Source organism: Myotis nattereri, assembly GCF_964212035.1.
Source record: "Myotis nattereri genome assembly, chromosome: X".
Lineage (NCBI taxonomy): Eukaryota > Metazoa > Chordata > Mammalia > Chiroptera > Vespertilionidae > Myotis > Myotis nattereri.
The window spans coordinates 98,188,971-98,209,776 of record NC_138078.1 but is presented as its reverse complement, the minus strand read 5'-3'; the positions used below and the strand labels follow the sequence as shown (position 1 = coordinate 98,209,776).

At 46.8% G+C, this 20,806-nt stretch overlaps 1 protein-coding gene across 8 annotated transcripts in view; it reads left to right on the top strand.

Annotated features, from left to right (window-relative positions):
- The window catches only part of TSC22D3 (TSC22 domain family member 3), a 62,622-nt gene that overhangs the window by 15,591 nt on the left and 26,225 nt on the right, over nt 1–20,806 (top strand). The window lies entirely within an intron of this gene.

The window sequence follows — 20,806 nt, the reverse complement described above, 5'->3', positions numbered from 1 at the left end:
TCCCTCTCCCTTCCTTTCTGAAATCAATAAAAAAAAATTTTTTTTAAATGTGAGAGGCTTTGCTAGTATATTCTAATATTAGCTGCAAGGTGTGCCTAGGGCTGTTGAGTCCCAGGGAGCCAGGATCCTATAGTAGAATGGGAGGTGCTGGTGCTTGTGGGAGAGCTAGGATGGACTCCTCTTCCCTTCAAAGGCCTTGGAGGGGCCACTGAGTAGCCCAGGACATTAGCTACTATGCACTCATGAAGCACAGGGCCTTCCCATTTGATAGACTGCCAATGACAGACTCTGATTTGGTTAGTCAACTTCTCTGGACCTCATCTAGAAAATGGGGGAAGTGTGGTTGAGAAGGTTAAATGAGAGGATGCTCCCAGGAAGCACTCAGTCAAGGAAAGCTTTCTTATCATTAAGCAAGTCATATGTGGAACCAGAATAAAACCTTCCCTGACTTGCCTTGCCTCACTTTGTCACCAGTCCGCTCACTCACCCCTCCCATTGCTCTGTCAATCACACACCCTCTCCTGCTTAGAGCCAGCTAGCACCTGCAACCCAGTCTAGCAAGCTTTATCCCTGTCAAGGCTTGCTCTCTGAACTTTCTTCATTCACAATCAGGTATAAATGACTGAGAAGGTTTTCTTCCAGCATGGGGAAGGGAAAGCTGCCAGGAGCTTTGAATTTTTTACCAGAGAGCAAAACTTACAGAAGCATACGGTCACCCTACTGGCATAGCTAGCAAATGGAGGATTCCAGAACATAGTGGAGCTAGCAGGGAATGCTTCTTCAAGACCATGAGCTTCTCCTTTCCCAGGTTTGGCCGCAGGCACCTTCTGCCTCCCCATGCATCTTAGGCAGAGACACAGATACTCAGAACTCATAGGGCTTTTGCAGAATTTGGTCTGACCCTCTCCAATTACAGATGAGGAAACTGAGGCCCAGAGTGAGGGATGTACCTGCCCCAAACCAAATAACCAATAAGTGACCAGCTGAAAAGGGAAACCATATCTCCTGATTTTCTGATCCAATGGTCTTCCGACTTCTCGTCTCTACACGACTGTGCACATCCCATCCCAGTAGGTACACAAGCTCTCCATGCCAGGAGACCAGCTTTGGATCCACCTGATGCCAAAAACTGTGTTTTTAAATTTGATTCTATTTAATGGAATTGACCAGTGGTTTGGGTATTATGGAGCCCCAGCCTTGGAATCTTGCTTCTGCACAGGCTGGGGCTGCATGCCACAGCCACAGTCATGCAAGGGGGACAGAAAGGCCTGCTGTTCGGGTTGGAAAAGAAATCAGTTGCTGAAACATTGGTCTTTTTGAAAGTTCCAACCACAGGGGCTGGCTGGCAGAGCCGCTGTCTGGGCTCACCCCCCCCCCCCAACTTCCCCAGGATCCGGCCCTCCCCTTCAGTCTGGGAGTTAGTTTAGGAAGCTGGCCCAGCCTTGACAGAAGATCTGGAGGGTAGCACTCGCCCCAGGAGCTTCAGCCTTTCCTCAGACCCTGGGAGCCCCCAAGGCATTCAGAGCAGGGAACTTCCTCCTGCCTCCACAGCCAAGGCAGCCTAGGCTGGCCCTGAGGCTCCCTGAGCACTTTTTCTCCTGAGTCTGGGAGTGTTTTCAGTTGCTCCTGCACTAACCTGAAAGCTATAGAGAGGAGAGAGGAGAGAGGAGAGGGAAGAATCAACCCCAGCCAGGCAATCAATGTTTCCCTAGGCAGTGGTGAGATGAAGGGGGAAAGGCTGGAGGAGCCCCAGCTTGTGGAGGAGCCCCAGCTTGGGGAGGACTCTGAACTTGAGGAGGCACAGTTCCTGGAGGAGCTACAGCTCGAGGTGGTGGAAAGTGGGTCAGATTTAGATCCAGAAGACCTGAGTTCGAGTCCTGACTTTGCCACTAACCTGATGCTTGAGCTTGAGTAAGTAACTCCCTGCCCTTCTGAGGGCTGCTTTCCCTACTTACAAAATGAGGGAGGGGAGAGACAAGATGGTCTCTAGGGTCTCTTCCAACTCAGATATTCTGGAAGACCATGCCTCTAAAATCTTGATGTGTGGATGGGATGCATGGACGCTTGAAAAAGTCATTGAACCTCTGAATGTTAGAATTAGGGGGTGGTGGAGATGGGATTCACATGAATAAGGAAAGGGGTGGAGAACATGGTAAATGTGTTAAAAGTCATGACACTAAGAGGGAATCCAGGCTGAATAGAACATTAGAGACAATTTTCAAAACTCAAGGATGATGGACTTAGAATGTGTTAGTAATGAGAACCAGGGTGTTGGGGATGCGGTCAATGTGCAATTGCTTATGAGTCCCTCAACCAAATGTCTCCCATTGGCCCCTTAAGCTCCAAAACTCAAGTATTCAATCCAGAATGCATTTATTGAGTTCTTCATGTGTGTCTTTGCAGAAATTCTCAATTTAATTAGGGGTATTTTCAGGTCTTGCATGTTTATATCCAGATCTAAAACGGAGCCTAAGAACAGGGATAAGACTGACACCTTGTCTTAGAAACCTATTTTCTTGGTTAAAGCCCCTCATCAGACCCACTGCAGCATGACCCAATTGGGGACCCTTTGAGAATTTGATGGCTGCTATATATAGCTACTCTACCCCCACTAATGCACGGAAGAGCTACTAAAAACCAACCTGTTTGGTGAGTGTTGGTGTTTAATATTGTTGGTGTTTCACTGTATTCTGAGTTATTCAAAGTTAGTTATCCCTCTCTGGTTTATATGCTAAGAGTCTATAAGCCATAGTAGGTGACACTTCACTAATCAGAAAGTTCCTTACTAGCCCAAGCATAAGAGCTCAGCGCTTCCTACATAGAAGATCATCTCAATGTCCTCTGCCAACCATGTACCCACCAGCATCTCCACTGTGGTGGAGACTGCAATGAGGAGAATGAATAAATAGGAACTCCCCACCGATCTAGACACTTGCCCAGTGCCCTAGCACCCTTACTTTCACCACTACACACTCTGCTCCCTACCTGCTAGCCCTCCTTCATTCTTGGCTCAGTTTGTTCTATAATCATTTCTTACTCAGTTAATCAATCATAGGTTCCCTAGGTTGAAAGGGATCTTAGAATTCCCCCAGGGAATAAGGCTGTATTATATAGAATCCTTGTGGTCCTCTTTGGCTCTGTAGGGGCTGCCAGAGGGAAGAAGAAGGGAGAAAGGAAGGAGAGAGTTTAGAGAAGGGCAAAGAGAAGTAGAGGAGATAGATTATGCCACTGCTCTCACTTAAATAGAGGTTTACACCTCCAAACAAACAAGTTCACAAATAAGAATCTACATGTGTCCTTTAAAGTTTGCAGGGTTTGTGCCCGCACCTGGCATGTTTTTCCTCACCAGAAGGTTTTCAAGCTGGGCAACCTGAACTAGAAAGTGTCTCCCCATGGGTGGTGGAAATTAGGGGGCTCTGGGAGCCCTGGGAACTGGGTTGATAGAGATCCCAGCCTCATCCCCACTTCCCTCAGAGCAGTTCTGCTCCTCTAAGGACTTTGTATCCAGAAACCCTGAGAGTGTCCAGGTTAGATTGGGGAAGGAAAGATGGAGATGTTTAACAACAATAAAAAAAGTTGTAAGCCACTAATGACCTTAATTCTCCAGAGGAAACAGGAATCTCTTGGAAAGCATCCCCGGGCGGGGGGGTGGGGTGGGGGGGCATACCCACTTGGCTTGAAGGCAGCTACACTGAAGCTGGCTCCCTTGTTGGTCAGCCCTGATAGTCTTTGTGTTTAGCATTTATCGAACATACATCTTTCAATTCAGCAGAATGCTTTGCCCCCACCCTCGTGTTCTTGCTGTGGGCCTCCTTTGTCTCCTGACCACCCAGGAAGCAGGCTCAGGGAGAGGTGGGGTCACTGGCTTCCCAGGGAAGACTGTGTCACAACTAGGGGGACCCATATGCTCCCAGCTCCCCCAGCCGTAAGTTGCTGGGACTTGTGTGAGCTCTGGGCTACTGATGTGGGCTTGGGGCACTCCACCCAAAGCAACCCCTGGGGCCAAAGTGGAGGAAGTCCATGCCACAGAGGGCACTGTCTGAGTTAAGTGAGGTCTAGTGTGGAATTTTCAGCAGGGGAAATAGCTCTAGGGAAGGAACACTTGACTTACAATAAAGGCCCTGTGTTCTGTTACAAACTCCAGCTTTGGCTCGAGCTGGCACCTGAAAGGAGGAAAATAATAAGGGCCAGGGCCCTAGCCCTCAGAGGAAGGCGAGGGAGGCAGGCTCAGGATGGTATCCTGGCCATTCGGGCAGTCTAAAGCCCTGCTGGCTTTACATTGGAGAAAGAAATAAAGCTGTGCTTGTTGGCTGTGGGGACCATCTGCGTGCACTATACAGAGACCACTGTTTCCCCAATCCCGGTAAGCATTCACTGGTGGTGTGCAAGATGATTTTTTGTGGTAGGTGGACCAACTTTGTTTTTCTATTTTTATAGCTATTTATTTATTTAACATGTATTAAGGGGTAATGTATCTAATATATACGCCTTATGATTTAAAAATATTTATAAGATGGACTCATTTTTAAGAAGTGAATCTGCTTAAAGTTATTTTAGAGAAAATATGAAAGAAATAACAGCACATACTTAAATATGGCTAAAATCTTGACAGTGGTAGGCAAATCACTGGATTTGGGGTTGCGTACCACCCTGTCAGCAGAGGTGGGAAAGAGAAGCCAAAGGGTCATAAAAGCCATACAGTATGGTTTGAGATTGTCTTGTCCATGTACACCTAGCTTGAAGGCTCTCTCTGACAGCCCTATTTCAAGTGTAAGAACACCCTGCTATTTTTATATCCACTATGTCCTGCTCTGGCCCGTGACACTCAACACTCCAGATTAGCAGCAGGCCTTTTCTTTGCTCCAGACCACTGTCTCTATCACACACCGGCACACACAGGGAAGCAGCCACTGGAAGGTTGTTGGGATTGTCCTCATCAGTTTCTACAGATTTCTTTTCAGCATTGTTCACGGGCATATTCAACTCAAATGTAAGGAGGTATTTCCAGGAAACAAGTCAAAGAGGTTGCAATCTTTTTTCTGAATGCACAAAGCCACAGTAAAAGGAAAGGAAATATGTCATTGCAGCAATTTTGCATGAACTTGGGCCAATTTCTAGACAGATTTGGAAAAGATTTGGTGGGAAATTTGTATAAAATCACACTGGACAAGAGGGTTCCCATTTCTAATGGGAGTTTGTGATGGGCTCTTTGGTCCACTTTCTCCTTCTATTGCCCTGAGATAGGAACATGATTATTAATCCTGCTTCTTCCCAGGGCTCACCTTGCGGATTATAAGGGTGAGCCCTGAAAGGAAGCGGAAGTGATCAAGGTCTGGTCTCCTGCTTTCCGGTTTGGTTGTGCCTTGGGAGCCTTGCGTGACTTTCCTATGTTATCTGGTCCCTGCAACTGTCTTTAGCAAAAGGATCCAGTGGAGCTTCAAACACCTCTAAGAAAGGAAATACATCAATGTCCTTTGATTGTATATTCCAGTGTTTAACAACTTTTGCTTTCTGAGACTATTCCTCATAAATTCTGTCTTCCAGCCTTCTTGTACACCACTTAATATGCTTAAATGATAGTTATTATGTCTCTTGTCAGCCCTCTCTCCCAAATTAGCTAAATCTATTTTTTAAAATAAAAAAGATTTTGAACTAGCTTGTATTTTTTCTCTATCCTTTACATAATTTTCAAATTCTCCACTAGAGATTTCATTCTGTCCTCTATAACAACTGAGAGTGTAGCAGGCACACCATTGCCTTTTGCCAACCACCCCAGTCTCTCCTCTGACCAATAACACACATTTGCAAGATGGCAGGTTAAGAAAGGAGCAAAAGTAACTGAACCTTGGAGGACTCAATCGCCTACCCTAATCCCCTGAGCTAGCTGTCCCATAGGAGACTAGAGCAGTGTAGTGTTTCATTGGTGGCCAATGGCCATGAAATAGAGAAGGAAGATGACCTCATAGCTCCTGCATGCCTTTTTCCTATTTAGAGCACCCAGGATCATGCTTGTTCCTTAATGATACCAAATTGTGTGCTAAAGTTTTGTTGAAGCCTCTGTCTTTAGCCACCCTACCCACCCACATAGCCCATTCTTGTATCTAGGTAAAATCACATTTTGATTATTCCTATATTCATTACTCACTTTGTGGATTATTCATAGCAGTCACTAAATCCCAGGTTCCCCTTCTTTCTAGCTAGTCTCTAGGTACTCAAGCATGTAGGGTCACTTTGACAACAGTCCAAGTCAAGCATAAAGAAAGAAGTTTTTTGCAAAAATAAATTATTCACTCACACACAATTTCCAAATACAATGATAATTGAATTTCTCATGGCTGGGGTAACATCAGACATGTTGCATGGATAACCCAAAATAGAAGATAATATGAAAAAAATCATGTATAGCTCTTTGAAATTGCAACTATGGTTCCAATTTTTTCAAGTAGTTTTATCTTCTTAATTTTGGCTGATATAAAAATGGGCTTGCATTCCTCGTGTATACAGAAACTAGAAGGGAAAACTGGATGCAAGGAGAAGCGAAGTTGAGGCCAAGCATTGCCAGGAACATTTCACAAGTGGAAAAGCCATCCAGAAATACCTGGGAGTTGGTTTTCAATTATACAGAAGCCTTTTCTGTATGTCTATGAAGTGTGTCATATGCTTGTTTACTAGGTATGCCATGGATTTGTCCAGGAAGGTATAAGGCAGTGATGGCAAACCTTTTGAGCTCGGTGTGTCAGCATTTTGAAAAACCCTAACTTAACTCTGGTGCCGTGTCACATATAGAAATTTTTTGATATTTGCAACCATAGTAAAACAAAGATTTATATTTTGGATATTTATTTTATATATGTAAATGCCATTTAACAAAGAAAAATCAACCAAAAAAATGAGTTCACGTGTCACCTCTGACACGCGTGTCATAGGTTCGCCATCACTGGTCTAAGGGGCCTGTCCACCAGTACCTACTTTGACTTGCGAAGACACAGGGCCAGGGAGTTGACAGGAAATCATAGTTCCCTTCTCCTTCACCATCATAGCCTGATGGCTGTGTCACTGGGCCTGGTCTGGTCATCTGACCTATGCAAGTCTGAAGGAGGTGGTGCAATTCATTTAAGGAAAATCACGTCTGAGACAGGAAGGGGCATGGCAGCCTCTTCAGCCAAGGATTTATGTATCTGTCACAGGAGGGAAATGTGAGCTGAGAAATGACTCCCAGAAGTGCTAGAATTGGAAGAGGCAGCCCTGCCACCTTTCACAGTCAGTAGTGTATTCGTTGGAATCTGTGCTACCTCAGGAGGCCGGCATGTCCCTTCCTCGAGTCCATTATCCCTCTTCACTCTCTTCCTCCCTCACTGGCTCCTTTCTGGCTCAGTGAACACTTAAGAAAACAGAGCAGAGCTGGCCAGATGCACCCTGCCGGGGACCAAGCTGTAGGTGAAGGAAGGAGGGCAGAGGCTTGCTTTTTGCTTGGCAGTTAGAGGCCAAGGGGACAGGTCCCAGACTCTTGAGCTAGCCACAGCAGCTTGCAGCTGATGCCATGTCTCCACTGTGGTACTGGGGCAGCCTGGGTGGATGGGGTTCCTCCAGTGCCTATAGCCAACAAAGGCCAGGGAACTCAGTCAGACTCTATCTAGACTTCAGTGTTTCTGTCTTTGTGAATTGATTTTTGCATTTTTGCCTGCCGTGCATATTTTGGCTCTGGGCCCTCTGCTGAGCCTGGGACTGTATTTGTTCCATATCCCTTCCCCTGCTGTGAGGCTTCCAGACCCACTCCCTTGGCAACCTCATCAGGCTTTCGGGTGGTGGTGTCTCTGGGGACTCTAAGCTGGGCAGCAGTACTCCATATTCAGGGCTCTAGTTGTCCAGATGGCTTCAAACCTCCATCAGTGCAAAGGGACTCCAGCTGCAAAGTCTAACCTAGCTGTCTTTGGGAGCACCCACTCCACTCAGGTCTGTTCCTGGCATCAGTGGAGATACAGTCCTCACCTCCAGATGCAGCTCTTTGTACATTCCTTTCCCATTGTTTGTTTCCAGGCAGGGGCTTGGCCAAGGGAGCAAATTCCACCCCAACCCCCATGACAAAGAACTAAGAACTGTTTTCATGCTCTTCTTTTCAGGAAGCAAGGAGTGAGCCATGCTAGGCTTTGCAGCCGGGTAGGGAAGGTGAATGGCACTCTCACTCCAGACCTCATCCCTCTTCAACCTGAACTAAAGGGACCATCTTGGTCCTTGCACTGAGTAGAAGAGAATGAATTATGAGGAAATGGCCTCAGTCTGTAGAGGAGATGGGATATCCTTTTTTGTAAATCTACTTGCCAAATCTAAAGCATTGTCAGTTGGAGTAGAGGAAGCAAGGTCATCTCTCAGAAACTGGTGAAATAGTGAGGATTTGTTTTTGACACTCTTTTCTCCCCTATTCTACCTTCTAGTACAAGCTCCCTCAAACTATCCCCAGCTGCTCAGGGCTCTCAACTACAAGGTGATAGGTCATGTTCCAGAACTTTCCTGATCTCCTGGAACCTTAACCATCTCCCAACGGGGGGGGGGGGGGGGCGCGGGTTGCTTTCTGCCACTACTAATGTGATAGAATTAATCCAGCTAAGGTGTAAACAGCTGGTAGTAACTGAATGTACTGCCCCTCCCAAGTCACAATTCTACCGAAAGGGATAAGCAAGGTGAGAACTACAGGCTCAGCTGTGTTCTACTAGTGGAGTTGACCTTTTTGGGCAAGGTTCCTCTGACCTTTAGCCCCTCAAATCATACCAAGCAGGCAGCCACCCTCTCCACATATGTGTAAGCCCATCCTGAGGAATGTTGTTGACTTTAGCAAAGGGCGTCTTAGATGCCCAGGCACAAGGGGGTGAGTGTCATGGTGAAGGTTCCAGCCTTAGCCTGCAGATCAGGTAGCTGAAGTCGACCTAGGCCTCTGTGCTCCGCCCCTCCAACCCCCCCACCAGTCAGGCAAGGACTTCGGAAGATGTAGGGGGAAACTGGAAATTCCCCTTCATGTGTACCTGACTCAGTTGACTTCTAAAAAAAAAAAATCTGAGAAAGCAAGAATGAGGGAATTACTTGTAATAGCAAAACCATTCTCCCTTAAAAGGAGGAGCTCTTACCACTTACAAAACAAGGGTTACAGTCCTTCTGAAGGTTCTGTTGCAAAGCTATTTTTGGCTCATCTGCTCTTCTTTCCTCCTTGAATTCTGTTCCTCTCCAGGCCCCTCAGGAGCCCCCCTTCCACCTCCTTCCCAATGTCTGTGCTCACAGGCTTATGCAGAGGAAGTAACCCCTAGCCAAGTAATTCTCTCATCCAGCACATTTTCCGAGATGGTCCCACTGCTCCCTTCCAGAAGAGCAGGGACAAAGACTGTCTGAGCCCATGTAACGACCACTTCCCCTCCGCCCAAGCACAACGGAATTTCGAATGCTCTCGTTTCCTTCTAGCACAAATGGCTTTTGCTGCTGATCCTCTGCTCTGGGTTACCCATTTCCTGCTCAGCCCTGGCACAGCAAACGTGTCTCTGTAGCAGCTACCTCAGGGTAATTTGAGAAGGAGCTCTGGGCCACCACATGTGGAAAAGGAATCAGGGAAAGACACATGTGGAATAAGAATCTCCTAGAGGAAGATGCTGGGCTTTTTGCAAAGGGCCTGAATAATATAGAATTACCAGGACTGGATGTTTCTAGGATGCCAGCATTATTTACTCCTAGGTGATTGTTGTTGTTGTTGTTGTTGTTATTATTATACTAGAGGCTCAGTGCACAAAATTCATGCACGTTGCGGGGGGGGGGGGGATGGTCCCTTCAGCCCAGCCTGCACCCTCTCCAATCTGGGACCCCTCAGGGGATGTCCGACTGCCGGTTTAGGCCCAATCCCAGGGATCGGGCCTAAATCAGCAGTTGGACATCCTCTCATAATCCGGGACCACTAGCTTCTAACTGCTCACCTGCCTGCCTGCCAGATCGCCCCTAACTGCCCCCCCTGCTGGCCTGATCACCACTAACTGCCCCCACTGCCAGCCTGGTTGCCCCCAACTGCCAACTCCTGCCAGTCTGGTCACCCCCAACTGCTCCCCACTGCCGGCCTGGTCATCCATAACTGCCCTCTACCAGCCTGGTTGCCCCTTACTGCCCCCCCCACCAGCCTGATTGCCCCTTACTGCCCCCCCACCAGCCTGATTGCCCCTTACTGCCCCCTGCCGGCCTGGTCGCCCCCAACTGCTCCCTCATGCCAGCCTGGTTGCCCCCAACTGCCCCCCTGCCAGCCTGGTCGCCCATAACTGCCCCCCACCAGCCTGGTTGCCGCCAACTTTCCCCCCTGCCAGCCTGGTTGCCCCTTACTGCCCCCCTCTGCCGGCCTGGTCGTCCCACGCAGCCTGCTGTTCAGTCTTTTGGTCGTCCCTCACTAACCCCCCTGCCGGCCTGGTCACCCCACGCAGCCTGCTGTTTGGTCGTCTGTCCGGTTGTTTCGGTTGTGACAGCCCCTGGCTTTTTATATATTAGGATCCTTCCCATTGCAGCAACTCTAACAAAATCTTGGACACTGTTCCATCTGCCTTAGGGAGTTAGCAACCACAAATGTCCTGCCTGTGAACGTCTTGGACACACATAGCCCTATCCAACCTGGAACATTAAGTTTGTACCTGCAGTATCTGATCAGTTTCTGCCTAGTCAGTCAGCAGTACCCTGTGGCTGAGCCTGTTTGGGTGGGGAGGGGAGAGATGTTGTTGACTTTAGCAAGTGCTCCAGGAGAAAGCTGTTCTCTATTTCTCCACTCCCAACTGCCTAGCTCTCTCTCTCCTTGTTTAAGTGTCTAGCTTCTAGGCACCAATCATGACCCTGATCTATACCCCCTATGTGGAATGCAGGGTTTGCTGTTGTGCGCAACTAGCACTTCCAGCTCTACTCCTCTGCTCAAACACTGGGCTGGTGGTAGGTTTATACCTGCCTGACCACTGAGCTCAAGTAAAGCTCCCTGACCAATTCCTTTTGGTCTTTTCTCCATGACCATGTCAGTGATGCTCATTCATGGTGAGTCTACAAACTGGAAGGAGCTGCTTCAGCAGATTCACCCTGAGGAACAATTCCCTTCTCCTCAAAGTTGAGAAAGCAGGAGCACTGCTCACATTGATTTGGTCCAGACCTTTGTTTTATGCATGTCTAGATCCACATTTTTCATAGACCTTCCAGTACTGATTCACAAAGCTGAAACACCATCCTAGGGTAACCCGAAAATACAAGCCTGGGATCTTAGATAAAGCTGCTGAGTAGACAAAAGATGTTGCATCCAACCCTGCCTGTCTTTCTATAGCATTCTCTCATCTCCCCTTTCTCTGTGCCCTGTACCCCCATCCCTCCAATGCCCAGGCTGTGGCTGCCTCCTGGATGCCTGGAGTACCAGGTGCCAAGCAAGAGCTCCTGCTCTACTGATTTTTTTTCAGTGTACTCCTTTGGAATCTTAGGGATTAACCAAACTAATCTCAAGGGCAAGTGGAGGGCCCAGCCAGTGGGGCTCTATGCCCCTTACCCCAACTTTAGAGTAGCTCTGCTTCATCTGCTTCATCTGTTTCATAAATTGGATTCACCATGTGAGACTGTTTGAAAGAAAGGGTCCACTTTTATTTTAGTCACTATGCCTTTCTCTCTCCATACCCAAACTGACCTACTCCTTTCTTATCCTCTTTCCTCTGAACTCTGCTAGGGGACACTGCTAGTGGGTAACACTAATCAAATAACCATTTCAACTGATGTGTTAGCTGGCTAGAGGCTGGCTAGCAATGCCAGTGACTTCACTTGGGGAAGATTGGGAGGAGAGCAGGCAAGTTGGCACTCTACTCCTCACATCACATGGCTGCCTCCCCACCCATCATTAATAATAATCCCTTGAATTTGCATAGCACTTGACAATTCCCAAAGCACTTTCACAGACTTTATCTTATTTGATCCTTTGGAAAGCCCATGAAGGCCGCCAGGACTGGGACTGTTATTTACATTTTACAGACTCAGGAGACTCTTGAGACCATTTACTCACTGGCTTCTCTGTAGAGCCTGCTAAAAAGGAACTAGTCAGTTTGAGCTGAAGGGTGGTTAAAAAAAAACAAGAGTTGGATGGAACGAGGGCTATAAAAGCAGTGACAGGTGAAGGAGATGAGGCAGAAGGGAATAACAGATCCACAGTGCCACCAGATCCACCAGCCTGGTTTGTGAAACTCTTCAGAAGTAGTATGAACTTTGGGAAGGGCTGACACAAGGAGGCAGAGAGATTTTCCATTGTCCATGATGGTCATTGCTTGGGCTCCTGAGCCAGTCACTGCCCCCACCTTATCTCACCTCCATTTTATAAACCTGACTTGGTCACACAACTCTCTTGAGGCTCACGAAGCAGAATTTAAGTCCTAGAACTGGAAAGGCCGTAGAGAGCTGTGTAACCATTTTATAAAAGGAAACAGATGCCTAAAGACAGAAAAAGTCTTGCCCAAAGTTACACAAAGAAGCTGAGGCAGAGGTGGGTTGATGTGATACCCAGATCCCTCGACTTAAAGTCCAGAGTGCTTTCTGTTATAACACTGTTCTCTCTCTCTCTCTCTCTCTCTCTGTCTCTCTCTCTCTCTCTCTCTCTCGGAGAGTGTGTATAGAGGTGTAAAGAAGGGCTGTGTGTAGTGTCCGAATGCCTGTCTAGTGAACTGCTGTGGCCTGGACTTTGTATCCATGTGCAATGGCTGAGGCTTAAAGCCATTTATGGGGCCTGGGGTATGATAGGGTGTGAGAAAGACAGGGTTCAGGGTTTCTCTCCCAAGGGGATTCACCCACATAAACTGCTCCAGGTAATTAAGATCCCAGGAGAATTGGCAGCTGCTTGCTGAACAAATTAGACTCTGCCTTTATGGGCATGTTCTTTGCTGGAGATCAGAGGGCCCTCCCTGATGTTTGGTTCATTAGTCATTGTTCCCTGTCAGAGCAAGCACTCAGAAAATTGGATGTCTGGCAACAGCCTGTATTCAGAAATTCAATAGCAGTGGCAGCAATGGCAAGAGCCGAGTGTCTGGGACAGTGTTTTGTGCACAGTAGGTGCTTGGAAAAATGCTTGTTAGCTAACTAATGAACTAAGTAAAGAAAGCCTTTAGTTCTCCACACTATTCAGAATGAAACAGTGTCAATAACAGATCTGATTGCTTTTCACCAAGCCACATTTGAACTTTTTAATGTGCAGGCTGGCAGGATTTGGGTAAAAACTCAATGGACCCTAGATTCCCTATGCAGATGACACTCTAGAGATCACAGTGCCTGCCACTTGGATCTTAGATTTAATGGACTCACTGCTCCTTCTAAGCTTGCCCATAACTTCCTTCTAGTCAAATCCAAAAGCCTTTTCCCAATTTTAGTCTTCTTTGGCCAACACAGAGTCAGCCCAACAGCAGGGGACAAGATGAGGTTCCAGGACATGTGTGGTAATGGGGGAAGGGAGCAGACGCCAAGAGGACATTTAGGTCTGGTGGACTTTAAAATTAACCTGTCCTTCTTCACCATGGCCACAGGCCAAGCCTGCCAGGTAAATTTGGGTAGACACATTAGTATTGTTCTTAAATGTCAAGGAAGAGATTTGTTTTTGTTTTGTTATTTTGTTTCTTATACTAAATGTTCTTAGTTCAAAATACCCAAGATTCCTTACAAAGGTCAGCTAGCATAGCAGGACTAAGAGAGTCTTAGCAGCTTTTGGCAGTCACTAAAGGTTACCGCTGGTGTCTTGTCTATAGGCCAAGGGAGTGAACTCTGTGAGGGATTTCAAATGTCCTTCATGAACTTTTCCACTATGCTAAGAACCATTAAAAAAAGTACTTCTCTTATTCACCTAGCTATCCAGTCACTCCTTTAAATCCTGTCCACCAAGGAAGAAACACTAGAATTTATGAGCAGATTCCTTTTGCCTTTGTTGGGAAGAAGTATGTACATGAGTATGTTTAGCTGTGTACATATGTCAGGACTTGAGTGTGTGGAGGGGCTTTGGGTTGTAATGTGGATGTACATAAACATGTTTAAATCATGTCTAAAAATGTATGGCAAAATGTATGGTAAATATATTTATTTGTATGTGGGGGAGAGTGATACCTGTGTTTGTGAAGGGGTAACTGGAAAGATGGCATCTGGGAGCGTTGGTGGTCTTGTGTGTGAGAGACATTGTGGAACTCCATCTAAGTCTATTCCTGTATTTTTTACTTGAGAGTCAGGGTGAGGAAGGTATATATGAAGGAGGTATGTGAACACATGAGCGAGCATGTCATTTGTGTGTGTGTGTGTGTGTGTGTGTTGAGGGTTTGTTTGGTGTATATGTATATACTATCTTCGAGTCTTGGGCTTGCCTGGCCACATTCCTTTTTCTCCACTCCCAGACCTCCTTAAATCCTCTGTCCCTGCTTCCTTCTCCTTAAGGAAATGTTTTCTAGCATGTATCCCCCCTTTCTCTATTTCATGATCTCTATCATCCCCCACCCCACTGTCCCTTCTCCCAGGCCACCTGCAGTCTCTAGCAACAAAGTGAGGGTGACTCCACTATTGAGAAGAACAATACTAAGTGATTGGGAAACAATCTCTGAGCCAGTGAAATGTCTGCCTAAAGATTATTCTTGGAGCAATGGGAATCCTGTGGGTCACCCTTGGACAGATTAACATCATTAAGAAATGTAATATAGATATTCAATCCTAGAATTTTGGTGAATTAATTAAAGCCTTGTTTTTAGTTCTATTGAGAAGGAAAAATCATTTATTATCTTTAGTCTGACCTTGTCTCTTCAAGAGAACTCTTATTCTGTGAAAATAAGGGCTGAGGTAGGCAATTCACACATGCTTGTGAAATCTAAGCAGATTATCTCACCAGTGGCTATAACTGTAATAAACGAAAGTGACCTCGTTTAAACAAACAGATGTTTGGGGCTGACAATTGAAGTGAAAACACAACCTTAATTAATGACTTAGTTAATAGTAAGTAGTTCACTTTTTAGAGCTATTAGCTAAATTCTCAATCTTAGTAATAACATAGGTCTCCAGGTTACTTTTGTATTCTTCCTGTTAGTAATGAAAGATTTCTAACTACTGGGTCTGTAAGGCCATTTGTAAAACAGGAGAGGAGGACAAGCTAGAGACAGTTCTGATTGGAATGAGTGTTTAAGAAAAGTGTTCCTAAATACTCAGGGTTCCCATCCATATATGTGTGTCCACCATCAAAACCAGTCCTCTTATATCTTCCACTAGGTAAACTCACAAACAAGGTATATTTAATACCCATTAATGAATAAACATGATCTCTAATTTCAAATAACATCCTATCAATAACTCACTCTGGATCTAATGTAGACACGCAGCTGAATTCAGGGAGATTGCCACTTCTCAAACGAACCTAGAAAGCAGCCAAACACCCTGTTGCCAAAGAGATGGGTGAAACAGAGTAGAGGATGCTGGGAAATAGAATTTTCAGCTCCCTGGTTTAACTGCCACTTGGTGTAAGGCACCCCACCCTTGTCCCAACTGCTTATTTGTTATTTCATCAAGATGTGACAGGGAGGGGGTGGTTAAGTCAACTGACATGCTGGCTTTGGGTGGCCCTCCCTTCAAGAATAGCTCTTTCTTTGCTGCAACAGATACATCCAGCTGCAGATTTCAGTCATCACTAGATACACTTGCAGATGAATTCAGAAATTATACTGGCTTGTCCAATTGTTGTCACTGGGTTGAACAGGCACTATTGAGACTATCTTTTTGGCCACACCACTGTCCTGAGTGCCACAGAAGGGAAGAGGGGAGAAAAACCCACTAAAAGCCTGATTTCCACCCTTCAGGAGTTTAGGGTCAAGATAAGAATATAGAATACATACATAGAAATCGCTCAAGAATGATTATAAAGATTTATGTCCACAGATGCAAAATAATGCATACCAAAATGTCCTATAAAATAATGGGCTCTGTAAAATGATATGTGAAATTAAATGACAATTGTGACTCTCTGGAATTTTGATATTCTTGATACCCCAAGAACAAGGGGAATAGAAGTGGTTGGAGCAGGCTTCAAAGCATGTGTTTAAGTATTGAAAGTAGTGGGAATGATTGTCTTCCATGCTGAACTCTTTATTTTAATAGAGCTTCTCTCACATATCCAGGTTACCCTGTCTCAGAAAACTGCATGTGCTATTTCTACGCTGACCATAGTGAAAGATTGGTGGCTTTTAGTAGTGTAGGGTTGGGCATATCAGATATGGCAGAGTCAACTCAGCTTCATACCCAGCTCATGGCTTGATCACAGACCCAGTTGATTTAATTTTGGCCTGAGCATGCCAGGGTCAGCCTTGTGAACCTTCCCATCTGTCTACAGTCTGGCCCCAGAGCTTGCTCAAGGTTAAGAAAACTATCCATGGCTTATCACCTTTTCAAAGCTGGTAGGCACTCTCATCCACATTCATTTCCTCTTCCTGTTCACAACTGGAGTATTATATCTGGGCTAGAAAGGAGCAAGGTGGTATTTAAATCCAAAAGGAGTACAATGGTTACATACCTGGGTTTGCTCTCCACATTCCCCACCCCCTTACCAGTGGAGAAACTAAGGCTGAATTTATACCCCCTTTCAGAGCTTGAGCCCTCAGTAGGAAGAATACTCTAGAAAGGGTCAAGATAGGGAAGAGCAAAGGTCCCCAACCCAACTCAGGCTTGACATTGAGCCACAGGTGTGATGTCCAACTGGTACAGTAGTGTCAACAGGCATATCTATTGACAGGTGAAATGAGTTTAAAATGCTCACAGCCCACACACCCCTTGTAGCCATCCTCAGCTCAGCTTACCAGACTACACTGCCCACTTCAACTTAGAGCTGAGTCTACAGCTTCTGGGTCCCAACATCCCTGCTTGGGCCTCAGGTTGGTATATCTTCTTCCATCCTTGGCCAGGACCCAGAAATCTTTATCTGCCTCACTCTGGGCCTCAGTTTCCCCACATATAAGATGAAATGGTTGGACTAGATGATCCTTGAGGTGCTTTCTGGCTCTGTCATCCTGGAGTCTAAGTGTCCTCCCTTTTTTCTTGAGTAAACGCTTTTAGGACAGGGGCGGGGGGCGGGGGGGGGGGGACAAAAGGCTTTCAGTTTGGAAGCTGGTCCAAAGTTCCCAAGCTGTGTTTGTTTTGTTTCTTTCCAACTGCTTTTTCCCATCACTAAGGGCCAGTGGTCACTCTGGTTTGGGCTGTGAATATGGCAGGGTGGCAGGTCAGTGGTTCATGGCCATCCTGAGTTGTTCCAGACAGTACAGCCACCTCCCCCTCAGGCTTCAGAGGAAGTTCGTCACTCCTGCTGGAGCCGCTGTCTCCTGCCTGACTGGGCAGGGACCCTCCCCTCAGTGGCAGCCTGATGAACTGACCCTGGGAGGGCTGATCTGAGTGCCCCATCTGCTATGTGCTTTAGGGTTGGTTGGGGTGGGAGTGGGCACTGTGCTTAGGGCTCCTGAGGGGGAACTTCTGGGAATGATGTGAAGAGCCTGTGACCGCCCCTGGGATGGATCAAGTTCCCCTCAGGAATCTGGGAAACTGGGACTGATGGAGGCCCTTGCGGGCTGGTCAAACTGTGTACCTAGGGATGGTTTGCTATTAGGCTGTAAATGAGCCTGGGGGAAAGGAGGGGGGAGGGGACTCTGTGACACATCATGCTCTGATTCCTCCAAGGGACCTTGGAGGCTTTCAAGCCAGGCTCTTCATTTCACGAGGGAGGGAGGAAGCAGTCTTCCACAAGACCAGGAGTTGGAGGGAGGGCTTGTTGTTCTCTGTGATCATGTGATCCTGGGACTACCCCTATTTCCTAGTCCTTTCCAGGGAAACAGTAAGCTGGAAGAAACCTAGGCAGGGAGAAGAGTGATGACGTGCCACACAGAAGGCAGTGTCAGCCACAACAAGCACAGCCTCTCAGACAAACACATCTCTCTCTCTCTCTCTCTCTGTCTCTCTCTCTCTCTCTCTCTCTCTCTCTCTCCCTCTCTCTCTCTCTCTTTCTCTCTCTCTCTCTCTCTCTCTCACACACACACACACACACATATGTGCCAAGGCCTCACTGCATACCCAGATCCTCAAGTGTGGCTTTGTGGCACTGAATTTCTGTGACAACACCCCAGTGGCCCAGCCCATATCACCTGTTGGTACAACTTCACTTTGCCCAAGTGTGGGGGAGGAACAAGGTTCCTTGGAAGGGGAGAGGCATTTTCTAAAGCTTAAAAAAAGGAAAGAAAGAAAGAAAACAAAGCAAGGCTGAAGTCCTCCCACAGGCAGGCTCGTGCTCCGGGTGTGCTTTCGTAGGCCAGAAACTACAGAACTGGGAGTACTGCCAAGTGCTTTATCAAAGGAAACAGCCCGCCCAACAGCTGGAGATGGGCTCCTGCCAGCTGTGTGTGCCTCTCGGTCTCTCCTTCTCCTTTTCTCTCCCCTCCCTTCTCCTATCTTCATCTATCCATCTCCTGCAGTCTTGCACTTTGCATTGGGAGAACCCACAGACAGACTTCCTTGGAACAGAGAGAATACCCTGGACGCTGAGGAACCAAATAGATCACAGCCCCAGCTAGAGTAGGGGAGGCTGTCTTTGTGAAGGGATGTGCTGTCCAGACTCAGGTCTCCTGGCATTGGGCAACAGGCTGCTGGGTGGCAGCTTCTGCTGCAGCTGGAGCCTTGGGGAGGCAGTTGAGTAGTCCCTCTGTCGCCTTCTTTATTGCCCATGGTGGGAGGCGGTGCCTGGCTGGGCTGTGTGTCTTGGCGGCAACAGGGTGTTTTCCAGCAACCTCAGCAACTTTGCCGTCCAAATTCATTAATTAGTTAATTACTTGGACTCATTTCTCTAAACCTTGGGCTTCCCAGGAAAGAAAGAGTTGATGTACAGGTGGGAGAGAGCTCTGAAGAAGGGGGTTCTCCCTTTCCTGGGGGTGAGGGCCCATTGGCAGATGGTGAGGAGAGAAATTAAGGGTAATATCCTATGGTTTCACCCCTTCTCCCAGCCCTCACCATTTCAGGCTCCTGATTTGCCATCAAAATGGCCAACAAAGCCCTAAAAGGCAGCTTTGAGCTGCATTTGTAGAAGCAACCCAATGAAGACTGGTGGCAGCTGGGCTGCCTAGCTCTGTGAGTGGAACTAAAGGCAGCAGCCCTGTCCCTGTGGAGGCCCAGGGGCTTTCTCCTATTCCCCAACTGTGCACAGCCTGCACCCCTTGCCCCAGTGGACACCTGGGGATGGCTCAAGGCAAATCCAACATTTCCCCTTCCAGCCTGGCCACATCTCAAGGGCAGGATTCCTATTGGGTTTGTCTCTATACCCCCAACGCCTGCCACATGCTGGGGCTTAACTAATGTCTGGGGATCTGACCTCTGAGGAAACCACTTTAAAGCTTGTGTCTTATCAAGAGGGAGGCAGCAACTTGGTCTATGTATATTCCCTAAGGATGCCATGTTAGGCTTATTACTTCTTTACTAGTGAGCAGGCACAATGCTGAGGGCTATGGGGGGGGGGCGGGGGGAGTGGTTACCAACAGGAATGAGGCCACAAACTTAAGTAATCTTGGCTTCTGGCACCTGGTGGGCATTCTGCTGTTCATCCTTCCTCTTGCACAACCTCTCCCACCATTGTGGTTCTCACAAGGCCAAGCTCTTGAATCTTCGGTCGTACCCCCTCTTCCTTCTTTCCCTGAAGCTTTTTGTGTAGATCAGGGGTCCTCAAACTACGGCCCGCGGGCCACATGCAAATACAAATATTGTATTTGTTCCCATTTTGTTTTCTTACTTCAAAATAAGATATGTGCAGTGTGCGTAGGAATTTGTTCATAGTTGTTGTTTTTTAAACTATAGTCCGGCCCTCCAATGGTCTGAGGGACAGTGAACTGGCCCCCTGTTTAAAAAGTTTGAGGACCCCTGGTATAGATGGTCACATTATATGCTTAGTCACATGAGCCCTGTAGGACAGTGAGCACGTTGGGGAAAGTCAATTGAGATAATATATATATTATTCTTTGAACTATGCTTGGTGCAAAATAGGCACTCAATGAAAGTAAACTGCTGGTGTTCAATACTGCTGCAGTGTGTGTGTGTGTGTGTGTGTGTGTGTGTGAAGATGGCTATTACATGCAGCTGGGCTGATAGGACTGACTACATGCTAAATCATAGACAAATCAGAGGCCCTGACTAGGATACTCAGAAGACACTTCAGCAGTTCTGACTGCCAGCCCTGGCAGCCACAGTCCTGGGTGGAACAAGGTATGGGAATCAAGCGCCTGAAGCAGAGTTCAATTCTTTATTTCTTTATTTCTAATTCAGTCCCTTCTAAGTAACTTAGGCCATAGGGCTGACTAGACTAGCCCCTAGGCGTGGATGGGGACAAAAGTCTTCTGGGAAACTCTGCCTTCCCTATAATTTCTCTGAACTCTGGCTTCCTGGCTTTCTTAATTTGGGATCATTTTGTCTCACCTGTCCACCCCACTCTAAGCTCTAACACATATGCCTTTCTCACATTTTTCCCAGAATGTTGTCAACCCTGAGTATATCTGAAAGGACCAGCCCAGGACTCGAAAGGACCATATTTATAATGGCCTGTTGATGACCATATTTCTGAGTGTGTGTCTGTGTGTGTCTTGAGCAGTGATGGCGAACCTATGACACGCGTGTCAGAGGTGACACGCAAACTCATTTTTTGGTTGATTTTACTTTGTTAAATGGCATTTAAATATATAAAATAAATATCAAAAATATAAATCTTTGTTTTACTATGTTTGCAGATATCAAAAAATTTCTATATGTGACACAG